The sequence below is a fragment of the Ovis aries genome, chromosome 9 (assembly GCF_016772045.2).
Source record: "Ovis aries strain OAR_USU_Benz2616 breed Rambouillet chromosome 9, ARS-UI_Ramb_v3.0, whole genome shotgun sequence".
In the NCBI taxonomy this organism is placed as follows: Eukaryota; Metazoa; Chordata; class Mammalia; order Artiodactyla; family Bovidae; genus Ovis; species Ovis aries.
Genome location: NC_056062.1, coordinates 56,012,064 through 56,040,045, shown reverse-complemented (window position 1 = coordinate 56,040,045; position 27,982 = coordinate 56,012,064). Strand labels below are relative to the sequence as shown.

General features: G+C 43.0%; 1 long non-coding RNA gene across 2 annotated transcripts; it reads left to right on the top strand.

Annotated features, from left to right (window-relative positions):
• The first annotated feature begins 9 nt into the window (after nucleotides 1-9).
• LOC132657180 (uncharacterized) lies at nucleotides 10-10,912 on the top strand. Of its 2 annotated transcripts, none has more exons than XR_009594965.1 (4): nucleotides 10-921; nucleotides 4,544-4,623; nucleotides 5,250-7,743; nucleotides 8,758-10,912. It is a non-coding gene; the product is annotated as an uncharacterized LOC132657180 (long non-coding RNA). The 2 variants fall into 2 exon arrangements; XR_009594966.1 differs by having other exon boundaries at nucleotides 4,544-4,627.
• Nucleotides 10,913-27,982: the final 17,070 nt, after the last annotated feature.

The window sequence follows — 27,982 nt, the reverse complement described above, 5'->3', positions numbered from 1 at the left end:
TATTGTCACCCTGCTTATTTAACTTCTATGCAGAATACATCATGAGAAACACTGGACTGGAAGAAGCACAAGCTGGAATCAAGATTGCCGGGAGAAATATCAATAACCTCACATATGCAGATGACACCACCCTTATGGCAGAAAGTGAAGAGGAACTAAAAAGCCTCTTGATGAAAGTGAAAGTGGAGAGTGAAAAAGTTGGCTTAAAGCTCAACATTCAGAAAATGAAGATCATGGCATCCGGTCCCATCACTTCATGGGAAATAGATGGAGAAACAGTGGAAACAGTGTCAGACTTTAATTTTTTGGGCTCCAAAGTCACTGCAGATGGTGACTGCAGCCATGAAATTAAAAGATGCTTACTCCTTGGAAGAAAAGTCATGACCAACCTAAATAGCATATTCAAAAGCAGAGACATTACTTTGCCAACTGAGGTCCGTCTAATCAAGGCTATGGTTTTTCCAGTAGTCATGTATGGATGTGAGAGTTGGACTGTGAAGAAAGCTGAGCACCGAAGAATTGATGCTTTAGAACTGTGGTGTTGGAGAAGACTCTTGAGAGTCCCTTGGACTGCAAGGAGATCCAACCAGTCCATTCTAAAGGAGATCAACCATGGGATTTCTTTGGAGGGAATGATGCTAAAGCTGAAACTCCAGTACTTTGGCCACCTCATGTGAAGAGTTGACTCATTGGAGAAGACTCTGATGCTGGGAGGGATTGGGGGCAGGAGGAGAAGGGGACGACCGAGGAAGAGGTGGCTGGATGGCATCATTGACTCGATGGATGCGACTCTGAGTGAACTCCGGGAGTTGGTGATGGACAGGGAGGCCTGGCGTGCTGCGATTCATGGTGTTGCAAAGAGTCAGACACGACTGAGTGACTGAACTGAACTGAACTGAACTGAAACTATCAGAGTCTGGGGTAAGTTGGGGGCTGGAAAAATAATAGGTAAACTATTTTACTCATATTTTGAGTATGTAAAGGTGAGTTTTATGAAAGTGGGGGGCTGGTGGATCTCAGGTGGAGACCCACATACTCACATGGGCAGAGACAATGTAGGGTTGTGATGGTAAGGCGACCTTCACCCTTAACCTTGATTCTGATTCTGACCATCAAATAGCAATGGTTGCTACAAACCAATGAATGCTGCAAGGATTTTGGGTGTAGTTTTCCTGCTGAGAGCACAGAAGCAGTAAACATCACACTCTTAAGAACCAAAACCCACTTGGGTCCAGATATCTCCGTCAGGGTTTTATAGGAAGTCAAATTATCCCTGCCATATTCAACAACAGCCCCAGAACTGATCCCATCCCAGCTTACATAAGAAGACGGATAGGGCATGAGAAAGAAAATGATTGCCTTTGTGAGGAGCTAGCCTAGTGAGCCTTTTCTCTCCCCTCCCCGTGAATGTAGGTGAGCTGAAAGGTTTCATGAGGGATTGCAGTGGCTAAATAAGGCTACAGGATTCACAGAAAATGGGCTTGGGGCTCGGGCCACTGTCTGGGCTGAAGGTAGACAGACATACCTCCTTCTGCATGGTATGTGGTTCTTGAAAACGGAGGGGAGTAGGGTGAAGCAGAACATCGATCCCTAGATGCCATACACATCATCTATTTGGAGGAATCACTCTGGTATCAGATAGAACCAAAAAGAGAATATGGGTACCTGCCCCTCCCCCTGATCTGTATGAGGAGATATTTTCTCTCAACACCAGAGCAGTCAACCTTGGGAATGTAAGGGGTGGAGGAATTCTAAGAACCAGAACCTTCCTGGAACATGAACCCCCATTCCCTCCTTCCAAGGTGCTGGAGGAGGAAGCGGAGCTAAGGGCAGACAGTGCCTTCTTTGCTTCCACAAGCCCCACCCCCTGCTTTCCCACATTTGAGATGATGATGGGAGCTGAATGGGGACGAGTTTCAAATGGGAAAGGAGACTGGCATTTTAAAGTGAACTGAACTTCATTAATGGAAAGAGACCAGAAAGTTCTTTGCCCTGTCCACTATATAATTAAGAGAAAGCGAAAGGAAGAGAAAGCAGCCTAAATGCCCATCAACAGAGGAATAAGGAAGACGTGGTACAGATAGCCAATGGTAATTTGCTGTATGACTCAGGGCTTCCCTGAGTCATACAAACTTATGATTACCAAAGGGAAAAGTTTAGAGGGATAAATTAGAAATTTGGGAATGACATATACACACTACTAGATGTAAAATAGGAAAACAACAGGGACCTACTGTATAGCACAGGGAACTATACTCAGCATTCTATAATAATCTATATGGGAAAAGAATCTGAAACAGAATGGGTATATGTATATGTGACTGAACCACTTGGCTGCACACCTGAAATTCACACAACATTGTACATCAACTGTACCCTAATATAAAATAAAAATTAAAAATTAGTTATTATTCTCCAACAAAAGAGGGAAAGCAGAAGGAGACTGGCCGGGATATGGTTGATGGCAGTATAAAAAAAATGATTTCTTAGTTGTTCCTTGCTCAGTGGAGAAGCACACATGTAGTCAAGGGAATGAGACCCCAGGCAATGGAAGGAGCTTATGCACAGGCTGGCCATAGCTGGTGCTCTGAGGGAGCAGTGAAGTGTTTTCACTTCAGGAAGAGATTCTAGGAGAATGGATCTTTTTAAAGAGATGATGAATACTATAAACTAGTGAAAGTCAAAGTCACTCAATCGTACCCAACTCTTTGCAACCCCAGGGACTATACAGTCCATGGAATTCTCCAGGCCAGAATACTGGAGTGGGTAGCTGTTTCCTTCTCCAGGGCATCTTCCTAACCCAGGGACTGTATCCAAGTCTCCCCTATTGCAGGCAGATTCTTTACCAGCGGAGCTACCAGGGAAGCCCGTAAACTAGTGAGTTTAATGTTATTGCAGGGCAAAATTTTAAGAGAAATGATTAACACGGTTATTCAAAGCACTTCTTGAAAGGAAAAGCATCAGCTCTTGTTCTCTCTTGGTGATTTAAGAGCTCACAATGAATGAAGCATGACTTCCGCATCCCCATTCTTTTTGAAAAGGCTTAGGCTGCTGGTCCATGTGGGCTGGGGGTTTACTGCAGAATCATTTATCTACACTGTGGCAGAATCACTTATCTGTACAAGTGTTCCCCCATCTCCTGAAACAGCATGAGAAGTGTGAGCTGGATGACGCAACAGTTAGAAGGCACAGGAACTGGTCGAACGAGAAAAATTCTTTATTTAGTGCTGGCAATATGCCAGGCTCTGAACTAGGGGCTTTTCATAATCAGTATTTTTAGAGTGATTGCTCTGCAAGGCCAGCCTTATTATCTCTGTATACAGATGAGCAAAGTGAGATTTTGCAAGATGAAATCTCTTGTCCAAAGTCATCCAATTATTAAGCAGCACAGCTAGGATTTCAGATCGGAAGTCCATTATTTTTGAAACACACAAACTCAATGTATCAGTTGATTGATTTCAGTTTTGTAGGGGTTCTCCTGTGATACTTTCTATTGACTTCAGAAGTCTGAAAGTGGAATAGACTCTTTGAGAGAAGATGAGCTCCCTGGCACAGAGGACAATGAAGCAGAAGCTAATTGCCTGGATGCTGTAAAAGAGCTTCAAGTAGGAAATAGACCAGGGTTTTTAATACTTTCCAAGCGGAACAGTGGTATGGATACAGGTGTTTTGTAAGCATCAGTCTCCAAATACTAAAACATCACATGTATACAATTCTTGACTTATGAGTTCAATCTTCTCCCCTCTATGCTCATTGTGGGCTTTCTCCAACTTTATGAAAGAAAGCCATACTCCTCACTCACCTCAAATCTGTGGACACAGAAACTTACAAGACACCAAAGGGACGACTTTCAAACTTGGTTTCTGAGAAGTCTCCCTTCGTGATAATTCAGGAGCTATAAAGTCACCGCTGGCTTTCTGTGTCTACTTGTCTTACACATATTTTTGGTTATAGGTGAAACATAGACTATAAAATAGGGTGTTTTGGTTCCTGTTCACATGACCTGAATTTAGAAATATTGAAGGGATGGTGAAAATGATTCCAATGAATGATATAATGACCTTGCCTCAAAATACTGTCCAAGACTGAGCCCCTCTCCAAAGAGTGGGGTAAATGCAAGGCATTGGCAAGAAAGTGTGCTAAAATGGCTTTCTTTCCCTTTTAGCATCGTGAAATCTAAGTAGTCCTTGTCATCCCTTTTCATCCCACTACTCATCCCTCGTTGTTGTTCTTCAGTCCCTAAGTCATGTCCAACTCTTTGATACCCTATGGACAGCAGCACAACAGGCTTCCCTGTTCTTCACCATCTGCCAGAGTTTGCTCAAACTCATGTCAATTAAGTTGGTGGTGTCATCTCAGCATCTCAACCTCTGCTGCCTCCTTCTCCTCCTGTCCTCAATCTCTGCTAGCACCAGGGTCTTATTCTAATTAGTCAGCTTTTCACATCAGGTGGCCAAAGTATTGGAGCCTTGGCTTCAGCATCAGTCCTTCCAATGAATATTCAGTGTTGATTTCCTGACTGACTGATTTGATCTCCTTGCAGTCCCAGGGACTCTCAAGACTCTTCTCCATCACCACAGTTCTTCAGTGTTCAGCCTTCTTTCTGGGCCAACTCTCGCATCCGTACGTGAGTGCTTGAAAAACCATAGCTTTGACTGTGTGGACCGTTGTCAGTAAAGTAATATCTCTGCTTTTTAATATGCTGTCTAGGTTTGTCAAACTTTTCTTTCAAGGAGCAAGTATCTTGTAATTTTATTAGGTCCCTCTAGGTAGAAGAGAAATTGGTGTAGTTAATAGCTCCTTTAATAAGGCTTGATAGATCTTTTTTTAGTTTATTTTTCAGAAATTGGGAAGAGAGCTCATGACTATGTAAGAAATATTTTTGAAAAGTAGATGTGTTACAATGTTTTGCTTTCATCAAAATGAAGACTGACCTAAATTGTTAGCAACTAGAGCTTTATTAATAATCTTGATGGTTTTGATGGTAGATCATCAGAATGTGATTTTTGGCAATGTTCATTGATTTATACATGAACTGCTTGCGGGGGAAGTCCTAGTTATTTTATTAAGAGGGGATGTATATTCAATAGCCTTTTGCTTTTAATAATAAATTTATCAAAATTTTATTTGATAAAGTGTATAGCACTAATAATTGTAATAACTCAATACAGAATTTTCTGTCCTTATTTCCCTTCTTTTGTCCCATCCATCTTTCTTTTCTTCCTTCCTCCATTCTTTCTATTACTTAGAGCTTAATGGTCACAAGAAATAAAAAACTAAAAAAAAAAAATTGATGTACATATCTCTGTTAGAAATAACTATAGTAAGATTAAGAAAATACTTGCAAGCACAATTTTTGAACACAGGATTACAACCTGTAGTCCTGGCTGTAATCCTGGCAGTTCTAGATTATCCTGGCAGATAATTCCTCTTTGTATTTTAGCTGGACCATTAAGTCACCCCCAGGTGGAAGTACTGGATGGCGCAGCTGGTTCCTTGATCCCCAGCTGACCAGCTGCAGCAGCTCACCTGGGACATTTCAAACCTCACAGTAACTCACTGCTGTGGTTTTGGCAATACCATTTATACTGTGGTAGAAATTCCAGAACTGGACACACGGTGCTAGAGCTGGGAGGAAAAAGGACTTGAGGGTGGTGGTAAGGAGCCTGCAGAGATGAAATGAAGCTGTAGCCAGTGTTAAGCTCTCTCCAGCCAGGAAGAATTTCCCAAGAGGGAGGACAGACGAAGTGTTGTTTGTTTTGCTTTTTTGTTTTTTTTTTAAAGCACACAAGTAGTTATAATAGATTTTGAAGTTGTTTTTTTACCTTTTGCTATTATTGTGCCTTCCGAACTTCAGTAAAAATCAGAATACACAGTGCTAAGTCGCATCAGTTGTGTCTGACTCTTGCAACCCCAAGGACTGTAGTCCGCCAGGCTCCACTGTCCATGAGATTCTCCAGGCAAGAATACTGGAGTGGGTTACCATTTCCTCCTCCAGAGGATTTTCCCACCCAGGAATTGAACCTGTGTCTCCTGCAGCTTCTACATTGCAGGTGGATTTTTCACCCCTGAGCCCCCGGGGAATACATGGTAACCTCCTATTAACCATGCTCTAGGACAGTGGACCTCAACTTTGGGAGAGTCACAAGGGGAGATTGAGAAACTCTCAATGGCCCACCCACACCCAGACCAGTTCAGTCGAAAATGACAGAGGTAGCAGTAGTATTTAAAAAATCCTCCAGGTGATTCAAAAGTATGCAGCTAAGGTCGGTAATTACTGCTCTAGGAAGATGAGAGCAGAGTGATGTGGGGCTTGGGGCAAAATACCCAGACAAGAAGGGAGAGGCCAGTCCCTGAAGGAAGGTTGCCTGTGAAGCAGGTCAGAGTGCAGCCAAGCAGGTGGCAGCCTTAGGCGTTTACTCCTTCACCCAGAAAGCTGGGGTAAGAACAGCAGACTCAGGCCAGCAATCAAAGAGACTGGGCTGGTCCTCATTGTCAACATTGGTTTTCAATGATATTTCCTGTTGTTGTTGTTCAATTACTCAGTCATGCCCGACTCTTTGCGACCCCACGGACTGTAGCACGCTAGGTTCCCTGTCCTTCACTATTTCCCGGAGTTTGCTCAAACTTACATCCATTAAGCTGATGATGCCATCCAACCATCTCATCCTCTGTCACCCTCTTCTCCTCCTGCTCTCAGTCTTTCCCAGCATCAAGGTCTTTCCTGCAGGTAGAACTGACTTCCATTTTTCTGTCGATGTGGACCTTGGTTCCCTTCCACAAACAGTGAATTCTGGTTGCTGACCTGGGGCTTTGAAGCTTCCCCTCCTCCCCATTTCCAACCACGTGGTTTCTAGACATGAGGCAGTCAATGGCTGTGAAGGAAACACGTCTTCATATTAATAGAGATAAGTATATCTGTATTAATAAAGATAATTATATATATATAAAATGCTGATAATTACATATTGTCAGACAGAGCCATTTGGTTAGATCAAGTTGTTTTGAAGTTAAATAACATAATGCATATGTATATTTAATTCAGTTAAAACACTGGCTTGCTAAGTGAATGTTGAGGCGGGTAAAAGGGTTGTCAAATTCTTCTATAATCATCACTCCCCTCCCCTTTCCCATGGCACAGGGTCTGACATAACATTATACCTCTATAGAGGCAGTACTTTCAGCAGAGAAGTAACCCATGCATGAAACAAACTGGGACGTGGGCCTGCTGCTTCAGTCACCTGAGGTGCTTGTTAAAAATAGAGATTATCTGGACTGATCCCAATCTACTGAATCAGATTTGAGCTGGGGTGGGGGGAGGGGTTGTTGGAAACCTGGAGGTCCATGGATGTAACTGGTCCTAGTAGATTCTGGGACATCTGTTCCTGTCACTTCTTCAGGATTCTTATCGCTTCTGTAGTCTCATTCATCGCCTGTGATGGTGGTGACTCTCAGAATCTCTGGCTCCCACCACCCCCAAAGTCCTGTCTTCTGTAATAACAGTGACAACATCAATGGCAACTATATCTGAGGCAAAGATGACGGCTTGCCAACTGCACAATCCGTTCTCTCTCTTGTTTGTTTTTTTGCAGCGCTGGGTCTTCATTGTGGCATGCAGGCTTTTTCTAGCTATAGCACATGGGCTTCGTTGGCCGGAGGCATGTGGAATCTTAGTTCCCTGACCAGGGACGAAACCTGCATCTCCAGCATTGGAAGGCGGATTCTTAACTCCTGGACCACCAAGTAAGTCCCTCATTCTCTCCTTTTTTAATTAACAGGATCTCGATTTGTACGCAGGACAGCCATGCCCCTCATCTGAAACCCCCACTTTAGCTAGGTGTCATCAGAGGACTAAACTTGGCTCAAGGTGTTATAATCAGAAGTGCTGTGCAGGAGTTTTGAAAGTAAAGGTAGAGGTGCAACCTTCTATGTCTTTTTTTCCTCTTGAGTGTGTATGTGATGGCTGGAGCATATGCACACTTGTTACAAGTATGTAATAAGCTGAGGATGGTGGAGCAAAAAGAAAGAAAGAGCTGGTCCCTGGTGTCCGAGGAACTGCTACTCCAGTTGTGCTCTGGACTGACTGGCTCTGGACTTGTATTGCATGAAAGACAAACATTTCTGTGTTCAAGCCGTCAATAATTCTGGGTTTTTAGTTCTTCACAGGTGAATCAAATCCTATGATAATAGGAGGCATTTCTGAACTCTGTCCTATGTATTAGGTGCATGCTAAGCTCTTTCCATGTATTTTCTAATTTAATCCTTAGAAAAATCTCTTTAAGAGAGATTCGATTATTATTCTCATTTTATAGATTAAAAAGGTTGGTCATCAAGAGGTTAAGTAACTTGTTTAACATTACTCAGCTGGTACGTTCTGGGGGTGGTATTTGAACTATGGCAGGCAGAGTTCAGGAACCAGACTCTGGTTTCTATATACTGAGGGCTTCCCTCTTACAAGGTTGCCTTGATATCTAGAGCTGAGAAGGTTTAAATTCTTTTTCAGATTCTTTTTCCTTATAGGTTATTACAAAATATTGAGTAGAGTTCCCTGTGCTATGCAGTAGGTCCTAACTGGTTATCTATTTTATATATAGTAATGTGCATATATTAATCAGAAAAAATACATGTATGACTGAATCACTGCTGTACACGCAAAACTAACTCAGTGTTTTAAACCATATGTACTTCAATTACAAAAAAAGAAAAAAATGATTTAAGAAGGTTTATGTTCCTCTTTTTCTTTTCTTTTTTTTCAAGTTTATTTGGCTGCACTGGGTCCTAGTTGCACCATGCGGGATCCAGTTCTCCGACCAGGGATTCAACTCTCGCCCCCTGCCTTGAGAGCTCAGAGTCCCAACCACTGAACCATCAGGGAACTCCCTTATGTTCCTCTTGAATGAACTACACCCCTGTTCTCCACTTCTGTACTATTACTGATGGGGTACAGACAGTCCTACCTAAAGTGTTTCTAGTCTACTGTCCTCAACCCTCTGTCCTTAGATGAGGAAGTCTGGGGAGAGAACTAAACTTTCGTTATTTACAAAACCAATTTTTATACTCATCCATAAAAAAGAATGAAATAATGCCATTTGCAGCCATATGGACGGACCTAGAGATGATCATACTAAGCGAAGTAAGTCAGAAAGAGAAAGACAAGCACCATATGATATCATATGTGGAATCTAAACTATGACACAAGTGAACCTATCTGTAAAACTGAAACAGAGCCATGGACGTAGGCTTGTGGTTGTCAGGGGAGAGGGGGTGGGGGAGGGTGGACTGGGAGTTAGGGGTCATCAGTTGCAACATATTACACATGGAATGGGTGAACAACAAGGTCCAGCGTATAGCTGAGGGAGCTATATTCAATATCCTGAGATAAACCATAATGGAAGAGAATATAAAATATATATACACATAATTAAAACTGATTCACTTTGCCATACAGCAGTGATTAATACGAGATTCTAAATTACACTTCAGTATAAAAAACCAATTTACAAAAACTCAGGTGACTGACATAGAGTTCAAAATCTTTATTTTTTAAAGAAAAAACAAACTATCTTCTTCCATATGCAACATTTCATGAAAAAAAAGCCAGTTTTCATGTGAGAGAAAAAAATGAAAATAATCACCAAATAAAGGGTAGTCCTTTTAGCCAAATACACTTAATTATAAATTTAGCATTTGAAAAATACCAATTCTCTTGCTCATTTTTTCAAGGACTAGTGACAATGTCATCAGGATTTGGGAAACCTTGAAGATCTCAAAAACATAGGGGCAGGTAGTTTAAAAGTGGAACAGCTACTTCAGGATGAAATCAGGCCAAACAATGTTGAATTGCTACTTGACACCAATGTCCATTCTCCTTTTCTTCCCTAGTAATATAACCCTGGTGTTTATCTGGGGCAATACTGTGTCCAGCTGAAAGAATGTATGTACATCCTTACAAGTAGGGTTGGCCATGTGACTCAATTCTGGCCAATGAGATGTAAGCAGAATGGTGAGTGAGATTTCTAGGACATTGGTTCACTGGGGCTGGCTGCGAAGGGGGCCCTTGGTCTTCCCACACTTCCTCTTCCTGCTCATCTATAAGGAGGATGTAGAGGCCACTGACCACAGCATCTCTCTTGGACTGAGGATGACAAGACAGAAAGATGGCAGCCTGAGTCTCCAGGGACATCTTGGAGCCCCGAACAGCCCACCTTTGGACTTCTTTTACATGAGAGGAGAATTTCTTATCTAAGACACTACTTAACATTTTTTTTCTGTTACTCCGTCTAATCCTAAGTATTATAAAGAGATAAAGCCAAATCCATTTTAGAGAGAATCACAATAGCATTAGAAAAAATTCAAGACATCGACGGTCTTATACGTGAGTGTGTGCCCTGTCACTCAGTAGTGTCCGACTCTGCAGCCCTTTGGACTGTATGTAGCCTGCCAGGTTCCTCGGTCCATGGGATTTTTCAGGCAAGAATACCGTCTTCTTTATGGAAGAGAAAACCAGAGCCAGAGCTGTGAAGTGGCTTGCCCAAAGTCGCATCATGCAACATTCATTCTGCAAATATTTATTGAGAGTGTTCTATGTGTGAGGCTCTTTGCCAGAGGCTGGGGGTACGCAGGCGAAGCAGGGTATGTTCTCCATTACCCAGAGACTCACAAATAGAACTAGCTGGGCTGAGTGCCTTTCTCCCTGCACCCACCGTGAGCTTTGTGATGGGCACTGTCCACTGACCCCCAACTAGGGGCTAAGATGTGTCCTGGGGAAAGAAGGTCATGAGACAAAGAGGAGGAGCTGCTGATCACCTGGGGCTATCTTGTAACTTGGAGAAAAACAAAGGCAGCAGGAGAAGAAAATCCTGTATTTAATTCTGTTGTATTCAAGATTAAAGAGAATGCCTGTAGAAAACCATACAGGTTTCCTTTTTTTTTTTTTTTTTTTGTAATGTGCACATATGTGTGTAAAAACACATTCACACACACACAGCACACACGCAGGAACCCTTTTTGGGACTGCATTTCTTTTGCTGCTTTATACAAACATCTTCTGTGTCTGGGTGCGTGTTTATGTGGTTCACGTGGAATGGGAGTGGGGTGGGGGTGGGGAATAAAACAATACCGCCTCAGGGCGCCCCTGGGGAGACTCTCTGAATTCTCTGGGATAGGAAGTTCCCTAAGAAAGCAGGAGTCACTTACATTCCCACCAAACAACAAAGCAGGCACAGGAGATAAAAGGAGAGTGGGGGTGGAGAGGAAAAAAAAAAAACAACAAACCGCCTCACCCCGGTTTAGGGAAGCAGGTGCACCCAATGCAAACAATATCATTTCTTCTATTATTTGCAGAGTTTAGGAACAAAACAAAACAATACTCCACTCCTCCCCTCTCGGGTGCAGTGGGAGGCGGGGGGCGGGGGGGATCCTCCAAGGATGCTCAGGGCAATGGGATGAAAAAGATCATTTCTCAACATATCTAACAGCAAAGGAATTAAATTCAAAATTAACAAACAAAAAGAAAAGCCCCAGCTGACCAAACAGTGAGGAGCATTGGGCCAAATCAAGTTAAAATGGCACAAGATCGTTCCTTTTGGGTGTGTTAATGGTCGGCCTCCCATCATCAGAGTTGACGAGGTGGAGGGGGTACGTGTCTCCCTTTTCTTACAGGACTGTCTGCAGCTTTAGGACAGTCACCTGAATGACCCAGCGTTTCTGTTTACACTTCTGTCTGTTTACCCTGGGATTGCCACAAGCATGCAACACACAAAGGCACTTGGCAGTGAGAACCACAGGAAAAATCACAGAGGGGACTTCACGGCCCTCCACAAGCACAGGTCCCTTTTGAAACCTGGGAGGGCTGTGGCAGTGTGTTTGCCTGCGCTCATGTAAAGTTTGTAAAGGTACACTGTTTTGTGCATTTTAAGTGGCCCCCAGATTTATAAACTTTAGGCCCTACAAAATCTTCGCAATATTTTGGCCAAAGAATTCAGGGTTTGATCCATCACTCTTTACTTCTGCAGCAGGTCTGGGCGGAGGAGACAGTCCTCAGTCTGAGTCTCCAGGCTAACTCTGCCCAAGGATGAGTCAGGTTTGTTCTTATCTGGGTGACGGTAGTCACAGGAAGGACTCAGGTGATTTGAGGGAAGAACTCAAGGGAAGAAGGAACTGACAAAGACAAGCACAAGCCATCTTGGAACATGGCTGCAAGGGCTGGGGGTGGGGGGAGTGGGGTGGGAGGGTGGGTTGCTTTGAAAACAGCATGATGTCTGTCATCTAGACTTTCTTCCAGCTCAGTCCCCAAGGACCCATGCCAGGACCTGCAATAAAGAGAGTCCTGAAAATTAGAGAGGCATCTCGCTAACATGGCTGTAATGGCACTGAGAACCCCAAGGTGAGCACAGCCCAGCGTGATTGGGTATGAAGGGTAACTTCTCCACAGGTCACTGTCGAAGCTGATGGAGAATGGAACCAGCTCTCCCTGTTCCCTACTCTTCAGCTATCTCTGCCCCAGAAGGAAGCCTTCTGAGCACAAAGGGTCTGGAAAGGATGTAAGGAAGCCACGATGCTTCTGTGGTCTTGGCAGCTTTGAGGTGGTGCGGACAACTTTGGTGGCAGCTGCTAAATAGGAGAAAAGGAAAATGTCATCTTGATGCCAGAAGAACTTGTGAGCTATCCCTGGGCCACTAAAAGAAGCTAGCCGTGGGGAACTGGGCTTGAGAGTAACCACCACGAGTGCAAGATGACAACGACAGTATAATGATGATAACGATGGCAATAGGTTAATTATATACATTAATGATAATGTAATTGTTTATAATGGGATTCCTTGGTAGCTCAGCAGCAAAAAAAAATCTGTCACAATGTAGGAGACACAGGTTTGATCCCTGGGTCAGGAAGACCCTTCTGGAGAAGAAATGACAAGCCACTCCAATATTCTTGCCTGGGAAATCCCATAGACAGAGGAGCCTGGCGGGCTACAGTCCATAGGGTTGCAGAGTCGGACATGACTGAAGTGACTGAACACAATTGTTTATTAGTAGTGTAAGATTAGCAGGTTCAGCTATCCACACCCAGGCTCATTTAATGTTCACATCACAGTAAAGTAGGTTCCGTGATTATAATTGCTCTGCCAATGAGGAAAGAGTCTCCAGAGCAAGTAAATTACATGCCCAGGACTTGCACACAGCTAGTGAGTATTGAGACAGGAATTCTAACCTGATCTCTCTGAATTATGAGTCCACCTTCTTACCTTTTATATACATGGTAGCGGGAAAAAATGAAGCCAAAGAAATAGTGTTATTGTTGCTCTTGCTGTGAATTTAGCCATCAGATTGCTGATGTGACCTGGGAAACATGTAGTATTATTGTGACAATTAATTAGATTAGATTATTCACTATAATGAATCATTCTTTATATATGCATTTCTTGAATGCTTGTAGGTGAGCTCTGGGCTATGCTGACTCGTGTCCTCCCCTTGTGTGAAGTTCTCATGCTAAAATTCCAGAAGTCTTTAGGGCCCTTAAAAGTTTCCTACTACTCTTTTGTTACATTTTCTCCCTTCTAGGCAGTTTCATTTTACACAATCATAGCTTTGATCTAATTCATCCTAATGTAAGAACCACCTTCTTCATTAGCTATGTTTACATAATTGGACAAAAGGCTAACCTTAATTTACTTCTAGAAAGTCTGGCCAGATTGTGAGGTTGGATTATGCCTCTCTGACTGAAGGGAGGGAATTGGAAAAATGTTCTGCCGAAATGTGCTTACTGATTTACTGCTATTGTATATACAAGAATCCAGGTTTACTGTCTGTTTAGAGAACTTGACCATATATAACCAAAGGCATCAGCCTCTATAGGTAACTTCAGTGGATTTGTAGATAGCATGTGTCATTGTGCTGGCAAAGAGGAAGATATTTAAAATCACAGTAGTTGAGGACCCTTTTCTGGGCATCACTCCTGCTGAGAAGATAGAATCCATTGAAAGTAAAATGACTGGACCAGAATTTCCACAGTTCAAAACTCTGTGGCTGGTAAAGGTTTGCCTGCTGAGTGAGAACACAGTTTGGCATGTACAATTGCCCATTATTTCTTACATTTCATGGAAACTTTCACTTTGAAAAGGTACATGTCACGCCTGCATACATGCTAAGTCACTTCAGTCCTGTCCGACTCTTTGCAACCCCATGGAATGTAGCTCCCCAGGCTCCTCTGTGCATGGAATTCTCCAGGCAAGAATACTGGAATGGGTTGCCATTTCCTTCTCCAGGGGACATGTTGTGATTCTGACTAAATATAAAATGAGTTGGGGTGAGCGAATCATACCTTTAAGCAGGAACCTATCTGTTCTGGATAAAAATAGTTCCACTCACTATGGCTTTGTAAGGAAAACATCAATTAGACTGAACAATGTTCCCCATGGAACATAGATGCCCTGTCGTCTCTGGACACCTCCTTTGAATTTGGTTTGCACTGTGTCATGTCTTCTGTTAGGAGGAAATTATCAACAACGAGAGGAAATCCTGTACTAGTATTGAATAGTCCTTATTTTAAAGGTACTTCCCTTCTTGTGGGAATTGTATGTAATCAGAACAACACTATAAAATGTCTGATTTATTTTACAAGGTTTGACTTTCAGCCTCATTTTTTTTTTTAAAGATTGACTTATTGTGCTTAAGATATTCAATTGTTGAGCTAGAGAGCATTCTTCTAGAGCTGCTTGAACCTCACCAAGGTGGGGTGGAGGTTAAAACAGCCACAGGAAGCTCAAGGTCCTCAGAGACACCCATGTATTCCAGAGCACACAATGACTAATAAATGCTAAAATTACCCTGGAAAGAACCCTTGAATTACAAACATTTGCCCCCTTTTTTTACCTGTTTTCATGCTGAGGGGAACTGGGCCATCTTGCCTGTGATTCTCCCACCAGTTTATGTGGCTCAGCCAAAGGATGGAAGGGGAAGGATGACGGCTGGGTCTTGAAGACCTGAGAGTGAAAAAGAAAATTGAACTTACTTTTCTGCTTCTGAGAGTAGCTAATTATTACTTTTGAGCAAGAAGCTGCTTAGAAGCAGGAGGAATCCAAGAGAATAGCCTCAATCTCGAAATTTGGCTTCTCCTCTGGTTCATGAAACCAATACACAGTATGTAAGGCATGCTCGATGCAGTGCTCTAGGTGCTGACTGACCTCTGTGTGATACCTCTCAAACATTCCCAGCAAAAGGAGGATAAATTGGTACACCTGAAGGTCCGAGGGGCTTAGCTCAAAGCAACTAGGTGCAAGCACAAATGCTTATTAAGTTCTCATATTAATATCTTGTCTTGGGCTTCCCAGGTGGTTCAGTTGGAGAAGAACCCACCTGCCAGTGCAGGAGATGAAAGGGATGTGGGTTTGATTTCTGGTTAGAAAGATCCCCTGGAAGAGGAAATGGAAACCTACTCCAGTATTCTTGCCTGGAGAATCCCATGGACAGAGGAGCCTGGCGGGCTACAATCCATGGGGCCGCAAAGAGTCAGACAGGACTGAGTGCACACAGCCAACAATCTTGTTTTAGAAACTCCTAAGCGTCTTGTATTTCGCTCTGTTGATATATTAACATTGGCTTCAGTGTAAGTTTAGCCGAACTTCCTTTGATGATGGGAGTGTTTCTATATCTGCACTGTCCAACACAGTAGCCACCAGTCACATGTGGCCACCGAGCACTTCAAATGTGGCTGCAGTGACTGAGGAAATGAATTTTTAATTATATTTAATTTTAATTAATTTAAATAGCCACATGAGACTATGTGCCTGTCGTATTGGGCAGCACAGCTGTAGATGGACACATTACTTTAGCCAATGGCTTCATGGATTTTCTGGTACAATAGCAATTATTTCTACGGACAGGTACAGCCACCTTTGGTCAACCATGGTCTGTCCATGGGTGGATCTAAAAGCCACACGTTTGCTGTGATGCTAGCTAACTTGCCATTCTCTCTGTGGCTCTTGGTAAACACCACCACTGCCCAGTACTGCTTGCCAGCCTTCAGCTTCTCTGTGTCAACTGAGTTCAGCACAGTGCTTTCCTCCCCAGCGGGGTCCCAGACAGCCACCATGTGATTTTGGGAAGCCCAAAGAAGCTCTTTGGAAGGAAAACCTGGGTGATCACTGCTCAGAGTGCTGACTGCAAACCTGAAGCCCTGCGGTCGTGTTTTCTGTTCTCAGCAGGGCAGTGCACTGCGTTTCCACCAGGGAACACTGAGAAGAAAGGTTCTTGCTACCATTGTCCTTTGCCAAGAGCACCCTGCAGTTCCCACAGCAGGTCTTGCTCCAAGCTCCATGTTTGCCAAAATTCTACGGGCTTCTGACCTCTTTTTAGCAGTTGTGCTGAAGTTTCTCTTCACCCACTTTTGCTAATGGAACTTGGCGGTTCCAACATCGCATTATCTTTAGACAGGAATCGTCCCAGCTACTCTTGAACCACCTGCAGGGTTTCTTTCTCCTTTTACCAATCCCATATAGGCTCTGTTTTTGTGACTCCTAGCCTCCTCCCCTACCCCCTGTCCTCAAGGTAAACTTAAAGAGCTCAGAGGCATTTCCTACTTCTCATTTTTTTCCGAACAAATTTTGATGAATATATAGTGCACTCCGGTTTATTCAAAAGCATGGAGGAATAGGGCATTCTCATTGATAGATAATTTTAGCTTACTGAAAGTAACTGTACCTGCCAAATGTAGGTTAGTCAATTTTCTTAGAATCCAGAACAATAAAACAGTCTTAATGACGAAGCTAGGCAATGCAATGCATTGCAATGCAATATTTCTTTGGGGGCTTAGATGACATTTCAGGGTCTTGTAATGACTTTGAGTCATTATTATGAACAGTAATTACCCTTCAATTGTACAGCATGGAATAATTATGTTTATCTTAGTTTTCCAGTCGGTTGGATTCAAGATAAACAGACCTTTGCAGCAGATAAAAACAATTTTCTAATTTTTTGTCCAGCAGTGATTACATTTTAATTTGGGGGTTCTATGTGATTATATTTATTCTGTTACATTGTTAACATTAACATGGTTCATATGGAATGCTTAAAATTTACTTAAATATTTTGGGGATTAACTAAAATATGAAAAAGGAAAGGAAAGTGAAGTTGCTAAATCGCGCCTGACTCTTTGTGACCCTATGGATTGTAGCCTATGAGGCTCCTCCATCCATGGAATTTTCTAGGCAAGGGTAAGGGGAAAATCTGAAAACATTCCTTTTAAATAAAGGTGTTTTTGAAGCAACAGGTGCAATCCAGAAAGTTGAATATAAATCAGGCTTTTAAAGAATCTTGTATAAGAAAATTTATTTTTATAAAAATGAAATAATGTATTTATCATAATAAATATGAAAAGCACAGAAAAATTTTTAAAAATATCTCTAGTTTCATTGCAATGAATGCCAGCTAGGTGATGGTCCTCCTAGTTCTTTTTCTATACATATAAACATAAATAGATTTCTGTATATTTACAAAACAGAATTATATGAAATTAGATTTCATAGTTCACTTCTTTTATTTAAGATTTTTCCATGTCATTGAAGTCTTTGAAAATCATTTTAAATGGAAACACTATCATTCATTTAACTGTTTCCCTTCTTTGACATATCTTCCCAGGTGGCGCTGAAAGCTCAGACGGTAAAGAATCTGCCTGCAGTGCAGGAGACCCAGGTTCAATCCCTGGGTCAGGAAGAGTCCCTGGAGAAGGGAATGGCCACCCACCCCAGTATTCTTACCTGGAGAATTCCATGGAGAGAATAGCCTGGCAGGCTATAGTCCATGGGGTGGAAAAGAGTCAGATACAACTGGGAAATTTTCATTTTATTTTTCAGGTGGTGCTAGTGATAAAGAATCCAGCTGCCAGTGCAGGAGACACAAAAGATGCGAGTTTGATCCCTGGGTTGGGAAGATCCTCTGGAGGAGGAATTGGCAATGCACTCCACAATTCTTGCCCGGGGACTCCCATGTACAGAGGAACCTGACGGGCTACAGTACATGGGGTTGCAAAGAGTTGGACACGACTGAGCAACTGAACACACACACACGCTTCTTTGACTTATCAGTTCAGTTCAGTTGCTCAGTCTTGTCTGACTCTTTGTGACTCCATGGAGTGTAGACCACCAGGCTCCTCTGTCCATGGGATTTTCCAGGCAAGAATACTGGAGAGGGTTGCCATGCCCTCCTCCAGGGGATCTTTCCGACCCAGGGATTAAACCCACGTCTCCTGCATTGCAGGTGGATTCTTTATCCACTGAGCCACCTGGGAAACCATATTAACATAAACAAATATCTATGATGATTTTGGGGACAGAGCAGGGTATCAGTTCAGTTGAGTCGCTCAGTCGTGTCTGACTCTTTGCGACGCCATGGCTGCAGCATGCCAGGCTTCCCTGTCCATCACTAACTCCTGGAGCTTGCCCAAACTCATGTCCATTGAGTCGGAGATGCCATCCAACCCTGTCATCCTCTGTCATCCCCTTCTCCTCCTGCCTTTAATCTTTCCCAGCATTAGAGTCTTTTCCAGTGAGTTAGTTCTTTGCATCAGATGACCAAAGTGTTGGAGCTTCAGCTTCATCATCAGTCCTTCCAATGAATATTCAGGATGATTTCCTTTAGGGTTGATTGGTTGGATCTCCTTGCAGTCCAAGGGACTCTCAAGAGTCTTCTCCAACATCTCAGTTCAAAAGCATCAATTCTTCAGCGCTCAGCTTTCTGTTCACATTTTCTCACTGTAATGAACAATGATGCTGTGAACACCCTATTCATAAATTTTGGAGAATCTCAGCTTATTTCCTCAGCATATATTCTTAATGTTATTACTTGCAAAGAATGTGAACATTTTTCAAACCCTTGACATTCACTGCACAATTGCTTTCTGGAACGATTGTTAACACATATTTTTCCTACAGCAGCATGTGAGTGTCTCCCAGCGCCCCCTGCAGAACCATATGAGCATATACCTGGTGGTTCAAACTAAAGCCATGGAATGGATCCAAGGTATCTAGGCGAAACTGGTCTCTTCCATTTCCTACCTGTAGGACCTGAAGCAAGTTATTTAATTTTGCCGAACCTCAGTTTCCTAAAAGTAAATTGTATCACATGAAGACAAATTGAGGTGATAATAGATCACAGTGTATTATTCAGTGCACGTGTGTGTGTGTGTGTGTATGCGTGTGTATGTGCTCATTCTCTCAGTCATGTCTGACTCTTTGTGACCCCATGGACTCTAGCCCACCAGGCTTCTCTGCCCGTGGGATTTTCCAGGCAAGAATACTGGAGTGGGTTGCCATTTCCTCCTACAGGGAATCTTCCTGACCCAGGGGTCAAACTTGCATCTTCTGCATTGCAGGTAGATTCTTTACTGCTGAGCCATAGTAAGTGCTTAATAAATGCTAACTATAAATGAAATAGGTAGTTAAAAGTTCTATTCTAATGGGCAATATGAGATCTAATGTCACTTCATTTTGTACTTCATAAAACTTTTAAGACAAGTAATTGTAGTTATTTTTTTATTTTTATAAAAGCAGTCCTAGAAAAGCTAGAAATTACAAATCAGCCTGGGGGGAAGACATAATCCCAGCAATCTTAGCTTTTTGATATATTTACATCTTCACTTTTATTTTGAAGGGAATGTTATTTTACTGACAGGTTCCTTAATTTATTCCCTGGTTGTTGGTCCATCCTTTTTATGTTCTTACTTTTAAAAGTAGGGTTTTTTTTTTTTTTTTTTTGCTGTACTCCTCAGTTTTTAAGACTTTTGTTTCCCCAACTAGGAATCAAACTTGGACTCTAGGCAGTGAGATCTTGAAGTCCTAACCACTGGACTTCCAGGGAATTCCTTAGTGCTATTTTCTCATCAGAGCTTCCCACTTTCTTCTTGGTGGGTGGGTTTACTCTGTTTCAAGTAGCCTTGCATTTGTGTACCAGGATTTATGTTTCTGCATCCAGTCCAACTTATCTTGACATCCCTGAAAATTAATTCCAGTTCTGGCAATCACTTGAATCTTGAATGTGTTGTATTTTCCTTTCCTTTCCTTTCCTCCACACCAGCTTCCCCATCTCCACCGCCCATGACTCACCTTCCACTGCTTTTCTGGGAAATCGAAAGAGGCTGTCACTGTTAGCTGAATTCTGTGTTGTACCAAAACCAGATTATCTCTTAGGAGATATTTTCAAAAGAGGAAAAAAAAAAAGTCCTCCAGTCTCTTAGTTAATTTCAAGTTAAATGCATTTTTCTGTGATTGGTGCTTTGAGAAATAAAGAATGCTCTCAGGAATATAACAGTTTAGTGAGAAAAAGAAGAGACATATACATTTAACTTCAATTCAGTGAATAAAGTGTGAAGTGCTATAACAGAAAAAGCCAAGGGAGTTTAGAGAGCAAGCTTATTTTCAAGTGGAAAGATTAAGACAGTTTCATAAAGAAGCCGCTCTATGTGTCAAAGCTGGAGAATGGACTGGATCTGACCCATCTGTGTGGAGGACAGGAAGAACATGACAGGGGCTAGATCCAGAGGTGGCCTCAGGCACTGTCGGTGTGGGAGGTGTTCTGTTGTTACTTCAGGAGGTGTTTGATGGTTTATCTGGGGAGATGGTCAGTTGGTTATCTGGCTGAAATGCAACCTATAGAAAGGAAATGATGAGGCAGTGATCACAGGGGACCTTGCTGTCAGATTAGGCAAGCTGACTCCTTTAAAGGTGGGGAAATGAGTAGAGCTTTCTCTGGGAAGAATACTCTGGAAAGAGTTCACACATTGGACCAGGGACCAGAACGCCTGAAGCTGGGCTCCATTAAATGGCACTGCCCCTAGAGTCCAGACAAGCAGTGACAGAATGAAGCTGGCTGGTGGTTTCCTTGCTCAACATCTGGGGGGGTTAGTTTTATTCATTCTACCAAGAAACATTTTTTCAGTGTTTTTAAATATGCGTCTTAAACTGAGTCTTCTCAGTTCATCCTGCCCCGCCTCCCTGCACCTCTTGACTCAATTTTGAATAAAAACATGGATTTTAAAAGCTAATATCCTGTACTCTTATTTTGTGCCACTTTGACATAATTTTAAGTGCTTTTAAATCTTTCACCCTCACAACCACTCTGCCAGGTAGGAGCTATTCTTAGTCTTCCTTTCAGTGACGAGGTTACTGAGGCATAAGCTGATGAGCAAAGCTGCCTGAGGTCAAACTCATGACAACAGCGGGAGGCCCAGGGTTTGGACCCAGGCAGTGTCTTGTTCCAAAGCCCTTTATTTGAGGCCCTTGAAGGTACAGAAGAATACCTCTAGTGTGAGATAAACTGAGCCAGCCCAGGGTTAAATGGCCACTGACACTTGCTCTCCATGTTCTGAACCAATGGAGCATTGGGGGTTGAAGAGGACAAACCCCAGTTAAGTGCCACACTCACCTTGGCTGCAGCTGGTGGTGGCCAGGAGGGAAAACAGGCCAGCACCACACAAGCTTTCAGATCTTAAAAGAAGCTGGAAATCTAGATTTTTGTATGAAATTTCATGACTTTAAAATGTTGGCTTAAGTTTACTTAAACATATGACAGTCAAGTAATATCCATCTGTGGGTCAGATGTGGCCCACAGCTGCCATTGGTCACTGCTGCATGAGTCTGGGACTCTGCGTGGTCCAGGCAGGGGGTGAGAAGGTGGATCTGAATCCTGCCTCCTGGGTAGGAGAGTTACATTGTGTGGAAGGAACTTCCCTTTTGTTCTCAGAGTAAGAAGAAAGTCAGGGCACAACTGTATTGGAGTCTTGTGAGGTGAGATTTTTCTGATACTTACATACTTGGGAAAGTATTTTTCCCCTGCCAGATGTCATATTTATCCAACCGCACAGACTGGGCCTGGCTGAGTGGATACAGGACAAAGAACTGAGACTTTTACATCTGCATTTAGTACCATGCTCTGAAACACTAGTGAATGGGGCTTTGTATCTATATTGGTACCCAAGAAATTTTAAGTGATAGAGGTAACTTTATGATAGCATATCTATTGTCACCAAAGGAAGATTTTTATTATTTGCATTTCCCAAAGGGAGAGGTCATGCCGGACCACACTGGGCCACATGGGTGAGCATCCGTCAGCAGACAGAAAGGAGTGATAGGAACACATAGGCTAAGGTCTCTACTGTGTTTTCTGTGGGAAAGGCAGGCAGAGCAGGAGAAACATCTCAGGATCGGCGAGCCGGTGCACTAAGCGCAGGCGGCTGTGAGAGCTGGTGCACTAAGCGCGGCCGAGAGGAGCTACCCCAGGTCCGAGGTCAGGGGCAGTGGCCTAGAGTGCCAGGCTGTGATGGTGCAGGAACGGCCAAGAGGAGCTACCCCGCGTCCGAGGTCAGTGGCGGCCGGGAGCAGACACCCTGCGTCCGAGGTCAGGGGCGGCCAGGAGAAGCCACCTCGCACCCGAGGCCAAGGGCGGTGACCCTGAGGAGCCACCCTGAGCCCGAGGCCAAGGGCAGCAGCTGGGAGGAGCCACGCATGCCCGATGCCAGGGCCGGCGGCTGGAAGGAGCATCCCGAGGAGCGGTGGCTACCAAGGCTCAGGAGGGCCTAGAGGAGCTATCCCACGTTGAAGGTCAGTAACGGTGGTGGTAAGGAGATACCCCTCGTCCAAGGTAAGAGAAACCCAAGTAAGATGGTAGGTGTTGCAAGAGGGCATCAGAGGGCAGACACACTGAAACCATACTCACAGAAAACTAGTCAATCTAATCACACTAGGATCACAGCCTTGTCTAACTCAATGAAACCAAGCCATGCCAGCGGGGCAACCCAAGATGGGCGGGTCATGGCGGAGAGGTCTGACAGAGCGTGGTCCACTGGAGAAGGGAATGGCAAGCCACTTCAGTATTCTTGCCTTGAGAACCCCATGAACACTATGAAAAGGCAAAATGATAGGATACCAAAGAGGAACTCCCCAGGTCATTAGGTGCCCAATATGCTACTGGAGATCAGTGGAGAAATAATTCCAGAAAGAATGAAGGGATGGAGCCAAAGCAAAAACAGTACCCAGCTGTGGATGTGACTGGTGATAGAAGCAAGATCCGATGCTGTAAAGAGCAATATTGCATAGGAACCTGGAATGTCAGGTCCATGAATCAAGGCAAATTGGAAGTGGTCAAACAAGAGATGGCAAGGGTGAACGTTGACATGCTAGGAATCAGCGAACTAAAATGGACTGGAATGGGTGAATTTAACTCAGATGACCATTATAACTACTACTGTGGGCAGGAATCCCTCAGAAGAAATGGAGTAGCCATCATGGTCAACAAAAGAGTCCAAAATGCAGTACTTGGATGCAATCTCAAAAACAACAGAATGATCTCTGTTCGTCTCCAAGGAAAACCATTCAATATCACAGTTATCCAAGTCTATGCCCCAACCAGTAACACTGAAGAAACTGAAGTTGAACGGTATTATGAAGACCTACAAGACCTTTTAGAACTAACACCCAAAAAAGATGTCCTTTTCATTATAGGGGACTGGAATGCAAAGTAGGAAGTCAAGAAACACCTGGAGTAACAGGCAAATTTGGCCTTGGAATGCGGAATGAAGCAGGGCAAAGACTAATAGAGTTTTGCCAAGAAAATGCACTGGTAATAGCAAACACCCTCTTCCAACAACACAAGAGAACACTCTACACATGGACATCACCAGATGGTCAACACCGAAATCAGATTGATTATATTCTATGCAGCCAAAGATGGAGAAGCTCTATAGAGTCAACAAAAACAAGACCAGGAGCTGACTGTGGCTCAGATCATGAACTCCTTATTGCCAAATTCAGACTTAAATTGAAGAAAGTAGGGAAAACCACTAGACCATTCAGGTATGACCTCAATCAAATCCCTTATGATTATACAGTAGATGTGAGAAATAGATTTAAGGGTCTAGATCTGATAGAGTGCCTGATGAACTATGGAATGAGGTTTGTGACATTGTACAGGAGACAGGGATCAAGACCATCCCCATGGAAAAGAAATGCAAAAAAGCAAAATGGCTCTCTGGGGAGGCCTTACAAATAGCTGTGAAAAGAAGAGAAGCGAAAAGCAAAGGAGAAAAGGAAAGATATACGCATCTGAATGCAGAGTTCCAAAGAATAGCAAGGAGAGATAAGAAAGCCTTCTTCAGTGATCAATGCAAAGAAATAGAGGAAAACAACAGAATGGGAAAGACTAGAGATCTCTTCAAGAAAATTAGAGATACCAAGGGAACATTTCATGCAAAGATGGGCTCGATAAAGGACAGAAATGGCATGGACCTAACAGAAGCAGAAGATATTAAGAAGAGGTGGCAAGAATACACAGAAGAACTGTACAAAAAAGGTCTTCACAACCCAGATAATCATGATGATGTGATCACTAATCTAGAGCCAGACATCTTGGAATGTGAAGTCAAGTGGGCCTTAGAAAGCATCACTACGAACAAAGCTAGTGGAGGTGATGGAATTCCAGTCGAGCTGTTTCAAATCCTAAAAGATGATGCTGTGAAAGTGCTGCACTCAATATGCCAGCAAATTTGGAAAACTCAGCAGTGGCCACAGGACTGGAAAAGGTCAGTTTTCATTCCAATCCCAAAGAAAGGCAATGCCAAAGAATGTTCAAACTACTGCACAATTGCACTCATCTCACATGCTAGTAAAGTAATGCTAAAAATTCTCCAAGCCAGGCTTCAGCAATACATGAACCGTGAACTCCCTGATGTTCAAGCTGGTTTTAGAAAAGGCAGAGGAACCTGAGATCAAATTGCCAACATCCCCTGGATCATGGAAAAAGCAAGAGAGTTCAGAAAAACATCTATTTCTGCTTTATTGACTATGCCAAAGCCTTTGACTGTGTGGATCACAGTCAACTGTGGAAAATTCTTCAAGAGATGGGCATACCAGACCACCTGACCTGCCTCTTGAGAAATCTGTCTGCAGGTCAGGAAGCAACAGTTAGAACTGGACATGGAACAACAGACTGGTTCCAAATAGGAAAAGGAGTACGTCAAGGCTGTATATTGTCACCCTGCTTATTTAACTTATACGCAGAGTACATCATGAGAAATGCTGGACTGGAAGAAACACAAGCTGGAATCAAGATTGCCGGGAGAAATATCAATAACCTCAGATATGCAGATGACACCACCCTTATGGCAGAAAGTGAAGAGGAACTAAAAAGCCTCTTGATGAAAGTCAAAGTGGAGAGGGAAAAAGTTGGCTTAAAGCTCAACATTCAGAAAACAAAGATCATGGCATCCAGTCCCATCACTTCATGGGAAATAGATGGGGAAACAGTGGAAACAGTGTCAGACTTTATTTTTTGGGGCTCCAAAATCACTGCAGATGGTGACTGCAGCCATGAAATTAAAAGATGCTTACTCCTTGGAAGAAAAGTTATGACCAATCTAGATGGCATATTCAAAAGCAGAGACATTACTTTACCGACTAAGGTCTGCCTAGTCAAGGCTACGGTTTTTCCTGTGGTCATGTATGGATGTGAGAGTTGGACTGTGAAGAAGGCTGAGTGCCAAAGAATTGATGCTTTTGAAGTGTGGTGTTGGAGAAGACTCTTGAGAATCCCTTGGTCTGCAAGGAGATCCAACCAGTCCATTCTGAAGGAGATCAACCCTGGGATCTCTTTGGAAGGAATGATGCTAAAGCTGAAGCTCCAGTACTTTGGCCACCTGATGAGAAGAGTTGACTCACTGGAAAAGACTCTGATGCTGGGAGGGATTGGGGGCAGGAGAAGAAGGGGACGACCAAGGATGAGATGGCTGGATGGCATCATGGACTTGATGGACGTGAGTCTGAGTGAACTCCGGGAGATGGTGATGAACAAGGAGGCCTGGTGTGCTGCGATTCATAGGGTTGCAAAGAGTCAGACATGACTGAGCGACTGAACTGAACTGAACTGGTAGATATAGAAGGTGGCTCGGGAAATGGAATCAGGATTGGTTGGTCTGCATATGAAAAGTGTGTTCACAGGCAATTCCTAAATTATTATCTTAGGAATTAGCCCTGAGAGAGGCAGTCTCTCCCTGGCCAGCTAGGCCCCTCAAGAAGTCAAAACATCATAAAATATTGAAAATAAAAAAATAAAATTAATATAGAGTTTCATAAGGATTTCTAAAAGCTAAGTGTCTTCACCACTGTTCTTTTCTCTGGAATAATGCAAACATTTAAGAACAAGAATTTTCTTCCAGGTTTAACTTAGTCATGTCCTCAGGCCTGGGTATGAACTCTTTCCATTTTCTTTTTAAAAAAAATTGTGGGGGGGTGGCATTCCCACATGGCATGTGATATCTTACCTCCCCCAACCAGGGACTGAACCCATTCTCCCTGCAGTGGAAATATGGAGTCTTCACCGCTGGACCACCAGGGAAATCCTCTGAGCTCTTCTCTCCTTTTCATTGCTTTCTACAAATGTCTTTTTAGTTTTGATTTGTGCTTTGTTCCAGGAGTTATTTGGGAATGAATTTCTTCCAATAAAGGGCACCCATTTTAAGTGTCTAGCTCAGTGAGTTCTGACAGATGTGTCTACTGGGATAAACATCCACAATCAAGATACAGAACATTCCCAGCTTGAATATCCTTTTCATTTTTTGTTTAATGTCATTTGATTACCATCAGAGCATTGACTGTAGAAAGCTCTATCTTAAAGTTTGTTAAGGTTTCTTTGTAACCAAAGAAACAACAGCAAAAAAAAAAAAAAAAAAAAGGAGTAATTTGTAAAAAATATTTAAATATCAAATATTCTCTCTCTGGTGATCTCTCCTGGATCATCTTTTCTCTGCTCCTAAGGCAGTCTGGTCATCCTTATGTTAAGCCGTACTTATGCTGCAGTGCTGAGGCCTTTCTGTGCATGCCCACTCCTCTTCATGAGACAGCGAGCTTCCTCAAGGTCAGGGCCACATCATCACTGAGTCCCTGGGGCTACAATGGGACTCGGTGTGGCAAAGATGCTTGACCAATATCCATATCTAGAGTTGAATTACGTACATCTTGCCTGTGCCCTTAAGGACCCACGTGGGTGGCAGGTGCTTTAGAGACCCCCATCCACTACCCCAGGTCTTATCTTTGCAGTGACTCAATTCATGTCAAGATATCTCTCCTGGGGACTTCCCTGGTGGTCCAGTGGCTAAGACTCCAAGATCCCAATGCAGGGGGCCCAGGTTCAGTCCCTGGTCAGGGAACTAGATCCCACATGCTGCAACTAAGACCCAATGCAGCCAAATAAGAAAATTTTAAAGATTTTAAAAGATATTTCCCTGTTCTTTATATTATTTTTGGCTGCACTGCAAGGCTTGCAGCATCTTAGTTCCCTGACCAGGGATGGAACCCAGGCCCCCAGCAGTGAAAGTGCCAAGTCCTAACCACTGGCCGGTCAGGAAATCCCCTTTCCTGTTCTTTAGAGACCCTGAATAATTAAAATAAGCCATTCTAACACACCTATTGATTTCTCTGTCAGGACCCGGTGGCTTGAAATAAGGAAAAAAAAGAAAGAAAGAAAATTAATACAGAGTTCCATCCGTATTTTGCACTTCTAGGAGAAGCGTGTATTGAGAAAAGGGCTAATCTCTAAAAGGGGCTCAAGTCTATTGTTTTGTAGGTCCTATTTCATTTTGATTGGATGATGAGACTACGTCAGTTCTTGTACAATTTGTAGTCAGCTTCATTTCCTGGTTCTCACACAGCCGCCTGACATTGTTGTGTTTGGATTCACAACACGGCTGGGGGATGTTTACGTCCCCACCCAGACAGCTGTGCTCGTTGAAACAGAAGGAACGTTGATGCTGTTTACTTCCAGAATGGTAAAACACTGAAACCCCTCCTCTCTAAAAAATGGTTACTATTTTATTTAAAGGTGAACTAGAGCTCTTTATCTCAACTCAGCACTATCTTATAATTGTTTTCCCAAGTTAGTGTAAATTGAAAATGCTCTTATGTTATTTGTAAAGTGTCAAAAAATGGTAGGTCTTGGAAATTCTA